Source organism: Panthera uncia (genome assembly GCF_023721935.1).
Source record: "Panthera uncia isolate 11264 chromosome C1 unlocalized genomic scaffold, Puncia_PCG_1.0 HiC_scaffold_3, whole genome shotgun sequence".
Classification (NCBI taxonomy): domain Eukaryota; kingdom Metazoa; phylum Chordata; class Mammalia; order Carnivora; family Felidae; genus Panthera; species Panthera uncia.
The window spans coordinates 33,291,281-33,303,705 of NW_026057584.1; the positions used below are offsets into that span (position 1 = coordinate 33,291,281).

Sequence of the window (12,425 nt, forward strand, 5' to 3'; positions counted from 1 at the left end):
CCTAGAAAATGTTTAGTAGTCACTGAAATGAAAAGTCAGCCAACTGAGGACACAAAACAAGGAAAAAAATTTGATCCTACATAGGCTTATTTGTATCTCAAGGATTAGAAAAAAAGGCATAATAGAATATATTTTTTTACTGTACTTTCTACAAATGTTTGATATATTTGCTTTTTTAAAGTTTATTTATTTTTGAGAGAGACAGAGGGAGAGAGACTGAGCAGGGGAAGGGCAGAGAGAAGAGAATAGAGGATCCGTGCTGACAGCAGAGAGCCCAATGTAGAGCTAAAACTCACAACCGTGAGATCATGACCTGAGCCAAAATCAAGAGTCAGATGCTTAACCAACTGAGCCACCCAGGCACCACTAAAACTTTTTCAATACTTTTTCCAGTTATTAAGCATGTCAACATTTTTCTCACTTGGATGCTGAGGCTGTTGCATAAGCATTTGAAATGTACTGAAGTAAGACTGTCTTATGGCCTTGCATTTTCATTTTTCTGGCTTTTAATAAATATTTATCTGCCCTTTCATAATGACCTCCACATAACTGCACTAGACTATCTTCTTGTAGAAATTACACAAATAACTTCAAGAGTAGCTGAAGCTACTGTAATACTCATCCTCACAACCTTCCCCCAAGATAAATATTTATTCATCCTTTTTAGAGGACTCTAGAACACAGAAATATCTACATCAAAACTTACTTTTTCTTCCTTAATCTAGAATTTTCTCTGGTTAGAACTGATTAGATATTTAGACCTAAAATGTAATGATTTTATTTTCCAAACACAAAACTAATCATGCTTTAAACTTTGAACTTCCTCCACTTAAAAGGGTTCCCTTTCCCTTCAACAAAAAGACCAATTTCAAAATCTCTTTTGTGCTAGGAAATCAAATCATACAATAAAATTTAGGATAAAATCTTTGTCTAAATGTTCAAAAAGCAAGATGACCACCTACTCTTTTTTTATGGAGAGAAATCCAAGCTTCAGTTATACAAACAATTCAAAAGAGGACTGGTTATAGCTGTTCATCCCAGAGCATATCTGTTTTTTCTTTTACTTCAGAACCATCATTGCCTACTACTGGCTAACTCCTTGCTCTTGGAGGTTGAGGGGGGATTGTTTTCCATTATATGATTCTCATATTAATCAATTTTCTCAGTGTGTATCTGCTATTATCCAAAAATAGGCTGTACACATTTATTCTTCTTAAAGCACAGAATAAAAAAGGAGAACTATCAGACTTGTGGGGGGTTTTCCTCTTTCAAATATTACTGAATAATCTTTCCAAATTTCCAAAAATAAGTGCCTTTAAGAAAATATACCAAACACAGACTATTACCAGAATGGTTTCACAGTTAAGGATTACTCATATGCATTCTGTTTGCCAAGTTTTTATGTAGAACATCTGTAAGAAATGTTTGCCATTGTCTTGCCTTCCTACATCTCCCTATAAGGATTGTTTTATCTTGGCCACAAGACTTTAGTAATAGAAAAATAGGGAAATAGAGGACAATATGATGGGGTGATTAGGCCAAGTAACAATTTTCTAGTTAAAAGTTTCATGACCAGGGGAGCCTGGCTCATTTGGTGGAGCATGCAACTCTTGGTCTCAGGGTTGTGAGTTGGAGCTCCACGCAGGCTGTAGAGATTACTGAAAAATGAAATCTAGGGGGCACTTGGATGGCTCAGTGGTTAAGTGTCAGACTTTGGCTCAGGTCCTGATTTCACAGTTCATGAGTTCGAGCCCTGTGTCGCACTCTGTGCTGACAGCTCAGAGCCTGGAGCCTGCTTCAGATTCTGTCTCCTCTCTCTGCCCCTTCCTCACTTGCACTCTCTCTCTCTCTCTCTCAAGAATAAATAAACATTAAAATTTTTTTTAAACATTTAAAAAATAAAATCTATAAATAAATAAATAAAATATAATATAATAAAATATTTTTTAAAAAAGTTTAATGACCAACATCACATTTCCAGTTATCCATTACCTCCCCTATTTCAGTATAGCTAAGGACAATCCTTATGGTACAAAGCCTAACTTCTTAGCTTTCTTTCTTTCTTTTTTTTTTAAATGCTTATTTATTTTTGAGAGAGAGAGACAGTAGGGGAGGGGCAGAAGGACAGGGAGGGGCAGATTCTGAAGCAGGCTCCAGGCTCTGAGCTGTCAGCAGAGAGCCTAATGTGGGGATCAAACCCGTGAACCGCGAGATCATGACCCGAGCTGAATGAAGTCGGACACTTAACTGACTGAGCCATCCAGGTGCCCCCTAACTTCTTAGCTTTATGAACAAAGGCCTTCACCATCTTTCCTTCACAAGCTTTATCTCTCTTTTTTTTGCCCCTCTTAATCCTCTTACAGTTCACTGAATATACCGGGCCTTTTCCCAAACTTACCTTCTTTCTAATGAAAAGGAAAAGGGAGAAGCGTCTCTCTCATTTTCTTGTCTTTTTCTTTTTTTAAGATTTTACTTTTATTTATTTTGTTTTTTTTTTTAAAGTAGGCTCCACGCCCAACATGGGGCTTGAACTCAACCTTGAAATCAAGAGTCAGATGCCCTACTGACTGGGACAGTCAGGTGCCCCTGGCTCTGTCATTTCCTACAGATTTTTCCCTCTACCTTCAATGCCTTTCCTTGTCCCTGCTCCAGGCACCTTCTATTCTTTCTTCAGGGGCACCTGGGTGACTCAGTCAGGTAAGCATCTGACTTGGTTTTGGCTCAGGTCCTGATCTCATGCTTTGTGAATCTGAGCCCCAGGTCAGGCTATACGCTGACAGTGCAGAGCCTGCTTGGGATTCTCTCTCTCCTCTCTCTCGGCCCCTCTTCCTGGCTCACTCAAAATAAATAAATAAGCTTAAAAAAAAAAAAAAGCTCACACACATAGCATAATTGGAGGGTTAAGCATTCTCCAATCCCCAGATCATCATTTACCTGCCTTGTCCTCTGAGTGCACAAAAAGCTTTGTTCACACTCTGGAGTAGTATAACATTCCTCTTCTGTTTTTATTGTTGCTGGTTTTGATTTGGGAAGGGAGGAGATTATGGGTGATTTTTTATTTTATTTTCTTCCTTATACTTTTTGATACATTTTGACCTCCTACAATGTATTATTTTTTTAATTAGAAAAAATATTATTTCAAATAGTAGTTCTAGACAAAGAAAAGTAAAAAAACAAAACAAAACAAGTAGTCTTTGGTATCCAGAGTAAATATTATACTCATGGTAAGGAAATGAAAAAAAATTAAGCAAACTCTCTGAACATTATCATAAAACAAATTATTTTACATATGACACTTTATCATCAGCATCATATCCTAATATTTATTTAAATATTCTGGATATGCTAATATTATATTTAGTACTCTGGTTTATTACTGGTTAGATTATGACAATCTTTCTTATTTTAATTTTTTTCTATTTTATTATGTTACATCATCTATGTAAGCTTCCTCAAGCCCTTGATGGGATATAAATAGAAATAATGTAAATAAACCATTCTGGCACTAGAATTTTAATTGTCCCTGCTGGGTTCCACCAGATCCACATATTTAGCTGGGATGGGAGTGCTTTCTCTGAGCAAGGGATCATGAAGACAGCGAAACAACTTACCAAGTGGCTAAAATGCATGGTATAAAAGAGCTCCCATACACAGTCAACATAAGTATGTCTATGTGCAACAAACCACAAATGAAATGCAGAAGATTCTGATATTTATTTCTATCTCCTCTCCTTTATACAACTTGTGAAAACCCTTAGCTACAAATGGCTAAGTCATGTTTTCTGTTTTGATTTATTTTCTTGTGTAGTCCAATGCTGATTTTCTTTTATGTGTTATGTGTTTTTATCTGTTTCACTTATTATTATTATTATTATTATTTTAATTAAGTAGGCTCCATGCCCAATGTGGGACTTGAACTCACAACCCTGATATCAAGATTAGCATGGTCTACTGACTGAGCCAGCTCCTATTTTATGTGTCTTATGTGTTCTTGAACCATGCAGATCTGGCTGACATGCAAGATGGCTTTTGAGATCAGTGCCTTTATTATTACTTGGAAAGGCAGTGATATTTTCTATAACCTGTAATTTCTGAATGATATGCTCAAATATTATCAATTGTATTGCCAAAGAGGCTTGTGCTCTGCCCTGCAAGTTCTTTTTTTTTTTAAATTTTTTTTAAAGGTGGAAAGTGATCCACTTTTTTTTTTTAATGTTTATTTTTGAGAGAGAGAGAGAGAGCATGAGTACATGAGTGGGTGAGGGGCAGAGAAAGAGGGAGGCATAGAATTTGAAGCAGGCTTCAGACTCTGAGCTGTCAGCACAGAGCCCAACATAGAGCTTGAACTCATGGACCATGAGATCATTACCTGAGCTGAAGTTAGATGCTTAACTGACTGAGCCACCCAGGCACTCCTCTGCCTTGCAAGTTCTGCTCCACGCCTGCTTCTCTCACTCAGCTATCTCCACACTTGGCATAATCAGCATTTCAGTAGTATATTGACTGATAAGATGTATAATTTGTATGCTTTGACTTTTTTCATTGCAAAAAGCATGATCTCCATTATATTTCATCGGTAGCATTACCTAAAACCTTCTTATTTATATCCCTGCAAGGGTTTTACTGTTGAGGTCTACATAGCATTTACACCATTGTATTGCATATTATCTCTTTAGGAAGCCAGGAGATTATGAATTCCTTAAGGCCTGGGATTTTTTTTTTTAATTTTTTAAAATTTTTATTCATTTTTGAGAGACAGAAAGAGACTGTGCATGAGTAGGGAGGGGGCAGAGAAAGATGGAGACACAGAATCTGAAGCAGGCTTTGGGCTCTGAGCTATCAGTACAGAGCCCAATGCAGGGCTTGAACCCACAAACTGCAAGATCATGACCTGAGCCGAAGTTGGACACTTAACCAACTGAGACACCCACCCAAGGCCTGGGACTTTAGACTCAGGATTTAGTATAAATCTGACACATATTAGGTCCTCAATAAATGCAGAACTTATTTGAATAAATAAATGAATGGACATAAAGCACACTCTTTTTGAGAGAGAGACAAAGAGAGACGGAGCAAATGGGGGAGGGGCAGAGGGAAAGGAAGAGAGAATCTTAAACAGGCTTAATGCCCTGCATGGAGCCCAGCACAGGGCTCCATCTCACAGCCATGAGATCATGACCTGAGGGGAAATCAAGAGCTGGACACTTAACCAACTGAGCCACCTAGTAGTCCCAAACATATTATTTATTTATTTATTTTTTAATTTTTTTTAACGCTTATTTATTTTTGAGACAGAGAGAGACAGAGCATGAATGGGGGAGGGTCAGAGAGAGGGAGACACAGAATCTGAAACAGGCTCCAGGCTCTGAGCTGTCAGCACAGTGCCTGACGCGGGGCTTGAACTCACCGACCGGGAGATCATGACCCGAGCTGAAGTTGGCCGCTTAACTGACTGAGCCACCCAGGCGCCCCCCAAACATATTTTTTAAGTAGCAGAGAAAACATCAGGAGAAATTTTCAAAGAAATTTAAGATATGAAAGGAATTTCCTAAACTAAAAGTGAAAACCCAACTTAGGAATGGCAAGGGCTCTAAATACACATTTCTCCAAAGAAGATATACAAATTACCAATAACAATATGAAAAGATGTTCATTATCATTAACCATTAGGGAAATGCGAATCAAAACCTAAGTGAGGTACCACTTCACACTCACTAAGGTGGCTAAGATAAAAAAGATAGATAAAAGTGTCAGAAAGGATGTGAAAAAATTGGAACCCTGAGATATTGCTGATGAGAATATAAAATGGTGCATTTACTTTCGAAAACAGGTTTGGCAGTTCTTCAAAAGTTAAGCATTGACTTACCATATGATCCAATAATTCCAATCCTAGGTATATACCCAAGAGAAATGAGAAAACCTCTACACAAACATTCACAGCAGCATTGTTCATAATAACCATAAAGAGGAAACAACTCAAATGTCCATTAACTGATAAATGGGTAAATAAATATGACATATCCATGCAACGTAATATTATCTACCCATAAAAAGTAATTAAGTACTAATACATGCTACAACATGAATGAACCTTGAAATCAATATGTTGAGTGAAAGAAGCCAGTCACAGAAGACCACATATTGTATGATTCCATTTATATGAAATGTCCAGAACAGGCAAATCTAAAGACAGAAGGTGGATTAGTGATTGCCTGGGGTTGGAGGGAAAGGGGAGTTGGGAATAAATGTGAACAGACAAGTACTAGGGAAGGAGTTTCCTGCTAGGGTGATGAAAATGTCTCAAAATGGATTGTGATAGTTGCCCAACTCTATGAATACACTAAAAAAAATTGAATCGTCCACTTTGAATGGATGAATTGTATTGTGAATTATATCTCAATAAAACTGGTTTAAAAAAAAAAAAAGGAACTGAAAGGCATTTTGCCAGTAACAATTACATTGCTAACGCTCAAACTTTACTTCTTTTGCAGGATACCTTTTAAGAATAAAACTATACACAAGAAATGCAGCAGATTCTTAAAGGAAAAAATCTCTTAGTCCTTATACTAACACTAGGAGCAGGATAAAATCAATATGTTGAAATTGGATCACTTCTCATGGATTTTTACCTAATATTATCAGTATATTTATAAATAATGTGGTTTGTTGAAAACAATGGTGAAATGTTAAGCTGTTTTATGATATAGAAAGGGGAAAAACCCTGAACCTATAAACTTTACACCTTAAAGTAAATAAATTTTTAAGCTTTGCTTAGATTAACAGCAGCCTTTCTACTTCCTCCAAAACTCTTGTACAAGCAAGTAGTATATTAGGCAAGAGACAGAGGTGTCATAAGAGGAGAATTTCTTGGGGCGCCTGGGTGGCGCAGTCTGTTAAGCGTCCGACTTCAGCCAGGTCACGATCTCGCGGTCCGTGAGTTCGAGCCCCGTGTCAGGCTCTGGGCTGATGGCTCTGGGCTGATGGCTCTGGGCTGATGGCTCTGGGCTGATGGCTCGGAGCCTGGAGCCTGTTTCCGATTCTGTGTCTCCCTCTCTCTCTGCTCCTCCCCCGTTCATGCTCTGTCTCTCTCTGTCCCAAAAATAAATAAAAAACATTGAAAAAAAAAATTAAAAAAAAAAAAAAAGAGGAGAATTTCTTATAATAACAGTGTACCTGCAACCTCTGCTGAGATATCATCTATTTGGTCACAGGTTTGTTTTAATTTTTCTCAAACAACTGCTAGCCAGTAACACTATCATTCAATTCCATGCAACAATTACAGCAACCAGGATGATGAAACTGATAACCAATGGTACAAATCCATTACAATACCAAAGCTGGTTTCTACATCACAGAGGATTTCAGTACAAGGGCTAGAGAAAGAAAAATTAATGAGGTCAGAATGGAAAACAAACGACAAGAGAACAGTGAGTGAAGTCACTAGCTCACTGGGATATACTTAGAAAATCAGCTGAAGTCTGAAAGCAATTTTGCAAATAACATTACAGCAAGGAATAGGAAGGTGTGTGCCTTCTAGAACAGTTCCAGGAGATGAATTATATGACTTGTTTTAACAATAATTAAAGTGACATTTACTTAACTTTAACACATTACAAAGCACTTTCACATCTATTTTTGCATTTGAGCCTCCCTCTGATGAGGTGGCTGGAGCAGGTAATACTTGTCTCATCATTACTATCATAAGAAATGACCTATATTGAATTCCTGTATCCCAGGCAAAAAGGGATGGTTCGACCCTACCTCTTTAACCTAATAAATACTTTGGATGAGAGGGAAAAATAAAGTTTCATGGAAATAATAGCTACAAAAGAAAGGTCACTATAGCAGTAGTTTAAATGGACAGATTTTGATGAGAATAAAAAGCTGATGACTGAAATGAATCTCAATGTAAAATGTGCATGGAAAAAGTTGCTCCTGGACATAATCATTTCAGTAAAATAAAAAATGAGAATAGAAAAAAAATTGGAAATAGTTTCACTATTACTGCATAAAAATTTGACCAAGAATTAAATAGATTACAACTATTGTTTAAATGGGTATATTCATAAATACAGAGTTCAAAATGGCAGGTTAAAATCGTGCACCTCATTCAAGTGGGGGAATAAAAAACAAAAAGGAGAAGATGGCAGGATCAAATAGGCATTTTTTTTTTTTTTTTCAAATTGGCGTTATTGACTTGACTTTTGGAATCCTGCCTGCCTTCTTATCTTCTTTAACATGACTCATGTTAGGTAAGTCTCACAACCAGGCTCTCTCCCTACCTGTAAAATGAGAAGTACAATGTTGTGGATTAAATGAGATAGTGTGAATAAAGTTGTTAGCATAGGAGTGGCACAAGTGAAGTGTATTTTAATCCTCCCTTTTCCAAGAATTCATTGTACCCTTTCAGTGTGCCAGGCCAGGATCTTTAAAAGTAGATCTCCAAGTCACTAAACCACATTACTTCATCTGTAAGTACATTTCTTATAATTGACAAAATACCCAAAGCAGATGTCTGATCAACAAAGCTTTACCTCTGGCTGTCTATATATTTTAAAGTAGAAATGTTAATTTAGAAAATATTATTCCAACCAACTATTGGAATATAAATTTAAATGCTCCAGATTGTTTAAAAAATATAAAAATAAAAATACCTATGTGTCTTAAAAATGTTTGGTGCATAAATAGCTATTTTGGTTTGACTTATCCACCCCCAAATTGCTTTATTTCTTCTCAAGAAATAAAAAATGGCCAATTAAGTAATGGCTTTCTCAGTTTCACTAACAATATGAGGTATGGAATACTGGGAAATCATACAGTCTATCAGTCTTATCATATGGAAAACAGACATGATAATATACACCCACCTCAGAGTTGTGAGAGCTAATTAATATCTTTAAACTGCTTTGAAATTCCCATATGAAAGACACCTAATCTGATCTTTATCTAGAGAGAAGGGTACGGCATGCATGGGAAGACACTATTCACATAGAAGCTAAAATTGGCTCTTGCTTGTGTAACTTGAATTTCTACTTGCCAAGAATGTAATTTAGCAGAGGGAATGCTGACACTTTTTTTTAAGTTTATTTTTAAGTAATCTTTACACCCAACATGGGTCTCAAACTCACTACCCGACATTAAGAATCACATGCTCTCCCAACTGAGCCAGCCAGGGGTCCCTGTCATACAACTTTCTTTCTTTCTTTCTTTTTTTTTTTTTTTAAGTTTTTATTTATTTTTGAGACACAGACAGACAGAGCATGAGCAGGGGAGGGGCAGAGAGAGAGGGAGACACAGAATCTGAAGCAGGCTCCAGGCTCTGAGCTGTCAGCACAGAGCCAGTCACGGGGCTCAAACTCACAGACTGTGAGATCATGACCTGAGCTGAAGTTGGACGCTTAACTGACTGAGCCACCCAGGTGCCCCATACAACTTTCTAAATACATGTTTCAAAAACATATTATGCTCATTCATTTTTTCATTATTTCATTTTTCACGTAGTAGCGATGTGATACCAACCACAGATACACAAAATGCTCAATTCAGTATTCAAACACATATAGCACATGGAACTCTGCGTGATTACCCTATTATTTTTGAAAATCCTCCTTGCTTTTTCTGTAACCAAAAATATGCAATTGTTAATTGAATGCTGTTGTTTTTTGGTTGGTTGGTTGGTTGTCAAATGATCTTATATTGAAATATTTTCCTTGGGGCACCTGGGTGGCTCAGTCGGTTAAACATGTCTAACTTCGGCTGAGGTCATGATCTCACAGTTCGTGGGTTTGAGCCCCGCGTAGGGCTCTGTGCTGACAGCTCAGAGCCTGGAGCCTGCTTCAGATTCTGTGTCTCCCTCTCTCTCTGCCCCTCCCTTGCTTGCATTTTGACGCTCTCTCTCTCAAAAATAAACACTTAAAAAATTAAAAAAAAAAATTTTCCTCTGTAGTTCCTAACTAGCTGGACATTCCTCTGTACCATTATTGATGTCATCTATGATGTCATGAAGGTGGCGGCCATCAACACTGCAGCCCACAGACTGGACAGTCCCCAGGATTTCTTTAATGTTTCCAGAGAGTTGTCTGACTAAATATCGGTGCTGCATCTGTGGGGCAATGTTGAAGGATTTGATAATCAGGGCAGAGGCAGAAGGTAGCACTTCAGTCTGGGCCTGTCAGTTCTGAATGGTCACTTTCACTGTAATCCTCAGACCCATCCAATCACCAGTTGCCTTGGCGATGTCATCACCAACCTTTTTTTGGAGACGGATCCAGCGGGCCGACCTTCAGGGCCAGGGCAGACGTGGCACCTACTTCACCATCAGTGCACCTCAGATATACAACTTTGATTTCATTGGGGTCAAACTCAGGCAGCATGGTAGAGACAGCTGGTGATGGATGAACCTGGATTCAGGATGACCAAAGACAATTGCACCTTTGCCTCCTCTGAGCCAAAAAAGCCAAAAGCTGTTAATTGTTTTTTAACACAAGATTTCAGAAGTATGTGACTGAGAAAGTGAAAATCTCCCAAAATCCCATGCCCCAGAAAAAACACTGGTAATAGTTTGATATATATTCTTCAATGTTTTTTCCCTTTAACTATCACACACATGCACACACACACTAATATATATACTGTGTATATACACACATATATAGGGGCCCCGGGCTGGCTTGGTCAGGAAAGGATGCAAATCTTGATCTCCGGGTCCTGAGTTCCAGCCCCATGTTGGGCTAGAGATTACTTTAAAAAATAAATGAGGGCTCCTGAGTGGCTCAGTCAGTTAAACATCTGACTTCAGCTCAGGTCATGATCTCACGGTTCGTGGGTTGGACCCCCACGTCAGGCTCTGTACTGACAGCTCAGAGCCTGGAGCCTGCTTCAGATTCTGTGTCTCCCTCTCTCTCTGCCCCTCCCCTGCTCACGGTCTGTCTCCCTTTCTCTCCCTGTCTCAAAAATAAACATTAAAGAAAAAAAATTTTAAATAATAATAATAAATAAAATAAAACACACACATACATATGCCCTCTAAAAAGTTTGTACCAAATACACACAATTATAAATATTCATTTATATACACAATTATTGTTATTAACAGATACAGGACTATATTATGCAGTCTGTAGTGCAGGGCTGAGACTAGAATAAGGCAAGAGAAGAGAAAGACTAGGATATAAAATTGAAGGAGGCACTCACTCTCAGGGTCCAGCCCTGCACTCCTACTACTCTAAGAGTATCTCCTTAGGTGTTCTGCTTGAGGCCTAGGCCTTGTCTCACCTAGTCCCAGTTCCTCCTGCAACTTGCTTTTTAGTTTTCCCAATTAATTTATCCTCCCATATAGAACTATCTTTTTTCAGTGGCTGCATAATCTCCTTTAATGAATAGATCATAACTCCAATCATCCTTTGAAGGACATTAGTTTCTAATTTTCTAGTGAGCATCTGTGTTATATACATCTGTGCCTATTTGTGTTAGAATTTCTGTGTTAAATTTCTAAAAGAGAATAACTGGGTGAAAGTGTAGGATGCACTTTTTTTTTATATAACTAAAGGCATTTTGCCCTGAAAAATATTTGTTCTAATTTCTACTCCCATAAAAAAAAATGCCTATTCCGGGGTGCCTGGGTGGTTCAGTCGGTTGAGTGTCTGACTTCAGCTCAGGTCATGATCTCACGGTTCATGAGTTCGAGCCCCATGTCAGGCTCTATGCTGACAGCTCAGAGCCTGGAGCCTGCTTCGGATTCCGTGTCTCCCTCTCTCTCTGCTCCTCCCTTGCTCACACTCTGTCTCTCTCTCTCTCAAAAACAAATTAACATTAAAAAAAAATGCCTATTCCCTGGGGTGCCTGGGTGACTCAGTCGGTTAAGCATCTGACTTCAGCTCAGGTCACGATCTCGAGGTTCATGGGTTCAGACTTCACACTAGAGTGTGGAGCCTACTTGGGCTTCTCTCTGTCTCTCTGCCCTTTCCCCGCTTTCTCTCTCTCTCTCTCAAATAAATAAATAAACAAAATCTTTTTAAATAAATGCTTGGTCCCTAACACTCTGACCAACCCTCGGTATTATGAATTTTTAAGAGCTTTGGAAGTGGATAAAATAATAGGTAAAAACAGGTAAAAAAAAAATTGTAATAATAATAGGTAAAAAGGTAAAAATAATAGGTTGTTTTGGTTTTAACCAGCATCTCTTTATTTTTTTATCTTGCATTTCTTTTTCATTTTTAAAGATTTTATTTTTAAGTAATCTCTACATCCAGTGTGATGCTTGAACTTACAATGCTGAGATCGAGAATCCCATGCTCCACCGACTGAGCCAGACAGGTACCCCTAACTTGGATTTCTTTAAATGATATAGGCATTTCTTCCTCTTAATTAACTACTGGTATTATTCCTTTTGAGAATTGCATGTTCTTTCTTGCTCTTTGGCAATT

At 38.0% G+C, this 12,425-nt stretch overlaps 1 pseudogene; it reads right to left on the reverse strand.

The window, feature by feature from the left end:
• Positions 1 to 8,733: 8,733 nt before the first annotated feature.
• On the reverse strand, positions 8,734 to 10,649 carry LOC125910885 (60S ribosomal protein L12-like; annotated as a pseudogene).
• Positions 10,650 to 12,425: the final 1,776 nt, after the last annotated feature.